At 35.3% G+C, this 4,882-nt stretch overlaps 1 pseudogene; it reads left to right on the top strand.

Moving 5' to 3' along the window:
* The first annotated feature begins 2,868 nt into the window (after positions 1-2,868).
* On the top strand, positions 2,869-4,529 carry LOC149258130 (inositol oxygenase 1-like; annotated as a pseudogene).
* The last annotated feature ends 353 nt before the right edge of the window (positions 4,530-4,882 follow it).

The raw sequence follows: 4,882 nt of genomic DNA, 5'->3' as shown, positions 1-4,882 counted from the left end.
ACAAAACAGGAAGTTGGGGATTCTATATTTTTGGATCTCTGAAGAACAGCTTGGGGGTTGGTGCCTTCTACAAGTAAGTGCTTGCATAATCCATGAAGGTGGTGCTTCTGGTAAGCTGATTAGGTGTCTACAAAATAGGGAGTTGTTTCTTCCTGCTAGTGGGAGGTAGCAAAATAATCTAAGGTAGTTGGTGCTTCTTGTGAGTGGTTTCTCACAAATATTAATGAAAACAGAGTTGGAGCTTAGATTTTGCATCATTAGAAACAAATATTTGGTGGTATTTCCCTTTGGGTTTCCACATTAAATATTTGTGTTCATTTGTATACTATGCTCATGGAGTGTGTGGTATCATGTGTTGACTCATAGTATTGCTACATGATATGTTGTTGATGGCTCACATGAATGATTTCTAAGCTAAAAGAAAAATATAAATTAGCATTAAAAAATAACATTATTCTTAATATTGATTCTCCTTCCCTCTCAATATTAATTATTATTTCCAACAATTGGTATCAGAGTAGGTTCCTTTAGGAACAACTTAACTACTTGAAGGACTATCAAAAGGAAACCTGACTAATAAATATTAGCTAACACTTGAAGGAGTACCATTTTTTATGGGACAAATTATGTGCTTTGGAAGTTGAGAATGGATACATATATAATGGCTCTTGATTTAGACATATGGTTATCTATCAAATATGGAGTTAAGAATTACCATAATAATGAAGCAAGAAATATTATCATGAGAGGACTATCAAAGTTAGATGTTGATAAAGTGAAACATTGCGAGACTACAAAAGCAGTGTTGAATAAGTTTCATTATATATATGGAGGAGCTAGTCATGAAGCTCAAGAGAAGGTTGAAGAAACTTTCTTTTCAAACTATATGAATCAAATCATAAATATGTTAGTGTTCGAGATGAGAAGAAGAAAAGGAGGAAGGGGAAAAAATAAAGAACCTCAAAGAAAAGATGCTCAGAAGATTGAAGGCCTTCCTCCTAACATGAAAGTTGTTGCTCATCACTGTCAACAAGAGTATGGAGATTCATAAGAGAGACTAGAATTTTTAGAAGGTAAGTTATTATTATATGATAAATGCAAATAATTAGGTCAATAATCATCTAGATTTTCATGTGCATCATCTAAATATAGATATAGATATGCATCTAGAAATAATGAAGAAATACCTACACTTGTAGAAATAGCTAATGAGAATATGTCTCAAGAAGAGAGAAGAACACCTCATGAGGAAAATGATAAAAGATCCCATGAGTCATCCATAGGAGAAAATAAGAGCATTCCTAGTAGTAATGAATAAGGAAAACTCCTCATGCCCATGAAGGATGTCATATATTCAAAAAGGTATTTAGATCTTACATGTATTATATTAGCACTTCATATGGTGAAGAAAAGGGCCTTGATGAGAGAATAAATATTATGAAGAAGCTCATCTCTTCCCTCAAAGAGATCAAGGAGATTTCAGAAGAAAAAATCAAGAAAACAAAGGAATTGCAAGAACATGACCTTCAGAATGATGAGTTGAGGAAAAAAATTGTTGATCTTAATGTTCAACAAAGTAAAAGGAATGGTTAGACAACAACAGTGTTTAGGAGAGAAACAACAACAAAATAAAAAAATATAGCAACCTCTAAAAGGCATAATTAACAATGGTTCATGGTAGCAATAAGGAAATGGAGCAGGAAATAAACAACTGCAAAGGAAAGGAAAATAGATGATCAATGAGAAGAGGCAATAACAAAAAAGAATTGCATATGGTACAAATTCAAACAACCATGAAAAACACATGAAGAACCAGCAAAGGCCTTTTCCCCCTGAAGGAGGAAGGCATCAAGGAAAAGGTATTTTCAGGTATCAAAAGCCCTTTCATGGTTATTGTTTTTCTTGCAACAATTATGGGCATGTTGTAGTTGCTGCAACACCCCATAAATTTTGGCTTACACTCAATTTTGGAGCCTTCATTGGTCTTGTACATTGTTGTCGCAAACATTAGATCTTATTTCATGAGCTTTCTTGTAGTGTTTTGTTCCCTTTTGCATGTTGGGTTAATTTTCATCTTTTGACATGTTTGGTTGTCACTCAATGTTTGCAAGCCTATTTTGATGGTTTCAAAGTTTTGTCTTTATGTATATGAGTTTCTCTAACTATATAAACATTTGTTGTACCCATACACAAAGTCTTGAGCACTGTCACACAAGTGTCGTCACGGTCATCCCAAAGTTTATCTTAAGTGTCACACTTGTCATATCTTGTTGTAAAGAAGACACACATAGGGAAATGATTTGTTCATGTGTTTGAATGATCTATGTTATTATGTCATCAAATTATGTTAAGTGTGTGATCACAGTCAAGGTTCATCACAATTCATCACCTATCCCACACTTAGCCATTTTCGTAAAACTTCCCAACCGAGCAACTTGGCTTCACTAAGCCCCTTTTGAACTACGCACTACACAGTCTCAACTCTCTAGATTGTGACCTTGCTGCTTGGCACTGTGTAATGCAGAATTCCTATCTCGCAAGACTATTGAACTACGTAGTTCCTGTGCCCAAGCCTAAGCCTTAACTTCCTGAATTGTGCAGTTATGTCCTCCAGCTCAGATTGAACTATGCACTTCACATATTCAAGCCTCAAGCTCATCCCCTGAGTACTTGAACTGTGCATAAGCCTAACCTCCCTTGACTCTCCAAACTATGTAGTTGGCTCTCCCATTGTCCATTCCCTCAGCCTGACCCCACTGGCTCCAGACACTGCACAATCGTGTCCTTCAGGTCTCCCTGAGTTGTGCACTGTGCAGTCTTAGATCTCAAGCTCTTCCCCCTAGTTGCTAGAACTGCACACTGCTACGTAAAATTGTTATGAACATCTAGGAATTTTGTGAACTCTTAAATGAGTTCCTAGATGAGAGTGACCCTGACCTCAATGAACCTCATAAATAACACCTCCTACAAACAGTAGAGGCTATTCGTAGAGATTACCCAAATGAAGATTGGCTTCATTTGACTGGCCTCATCCATGGTATGCGTTACACCCCATCTAACTCTTTACATTCATACTAACTTGCGCAACAAACCAACTGAAATTCTTTTCCAGAAATAGCATGATTGGTTGAACAACAATCTATTTCAGTATATGTCATAGGGATTATACTTCTAGTTGAGTTGTGATTGGGTTATAGATGAAATTGTGATTGAGAAAAATTCATGCAGATCTCAGCAAGGTACTACTACATCCTAACTTTGGAAGGGAACCTCAATGGGCAATTGTATGTGAGAGCTCATTAAACATTACCCACTGTAAAATGAAATGGAATGTATCCATCATTTACATCTCTCATGCATTTATATTCCTAAGGAATCCTCGATTATATTTTAGTTATAATTGGCAGATGTTGGATTCTTCTGGCAATGGACTGGATTGGTTGTGAATAATGTCTAATAAAAAAACTTGGACAGGTGACACTTATCCTTTGGGATGCACTTTCAGTGAAACCACTGTTCACCATGAGGTAATATATATCTATCTTCTCTATTCATTTTGCAACTTGGTATTTTTCTGAAACATTGTTCACCACCAGGTAATATATATCTAGATTGTCTATTCATTTTGTAACTTGGTATTTTTTTGAAACATTGTTCTTGGTCCATTGCAGAGTTCTTGTAATATATCAATAATTAAAATCATTTTCATATCGTTGTGTGTATTTTTTCAAGGAAAATCCAGATTTTCACAACCCAAAATACAACAAAAATATGGGGTGTACTCTGAAAAATGTGGACTGGACAACAGTCTTATGTCATGGGGTCATGATGAGTACATGTACTTGGTAATACACTTTCAGAAAATAAGCCAACATATCATTTCATTTCATGTCTACATAGAATGTTTGATTGTTTAATTCATCGATGGATGGAACATGTGGCTAAAATGAATAACACAACATTACCTCATGCAACTCTCTTCCTTGTAATATTTCACCCTTTCTACCGTAAGAAAAGCAATATCTCATTTTTTCTAATTTTGAGAGCTCTGATTTGATTGGACTAATAACACATCTAATGGATGGTGTATTTGTTGCAGCTTTGCATCGTCAAGGTGTGTGCATGCACTTGCTGAATGATGAAGATAAGGAGATTCTTGAGTGGGTTAAAATATTCAAGTAAGAAGAAACTGAGCATTGGGTCATTTTTATTCTTTACATATCATAACTGTTATAATCTTGAAGTGTATTTCTGATAACTATTTATTTCATGTGAATAGTAAATATGACTTATACAGCAAGAGTAAGGTGAGAATTGATGTGGAGGAAGTGAATCCATATTATCACTCACTCATTGATAAGGTTGGTATTGGTATTCATTCATTCTCATGCTTTCCTGTGATATGAATTCATTTGAAGTTGCACCTGTCTGCACAAATTGAAATGATTTGTCTAGAAAGCTTGACTTTGAATTGACTCTCATGTTGTTTTTTGGAATACTTCCCTCCCAAATTAAGATGGTTATGTTGACATGGCGAATTTTCGCTATACCAACTAACCCGATCACAGACCCCAATTAGATCTTCTTTCGTTTGGGATGGCTAGCTCCAAAGGGTTTTAAAGGATCCCATAAACTGTTAAAGGTGTTGAGAGATTGCTTCCTTGAGGAAGACTTCAATTAGATCAACAAAAGAAACAACTAACCTATATATATCAAATCCTATCTACACTACTTCTCACTACTTAAGCTAGTCCTAACTATCCTAATCTATCCTGTAGGAGCATAACAAAAGAGGTTAAACATCATATATAGATTCCAAGTCAAAATCAATCAATTATTGGTTCATATGAGAACAAGGTTGTATTAAATCCTAATTGCAATC

This window comes from Pinus tabuliformis, chromosome 6, assembly GCF_031772625.1.
Source record: "Pinus tabuliformis cultivar Carrire ecotype Pingquan chromosome 6, CPIR1, whole genome shotgun sequence".
NCBI classification, from domain to species: domain Eukaryota; kingdom Viridiplantae; phylum Streptophyta; class Pinopsida; order Pinales; family Pinaceae; genus Pinus; species Pinus tabuliformis.
Note: the sequence above shows the minus strand (reverse complement) of the source record. Positions and strands in the feature narration are given on the sequence as shown.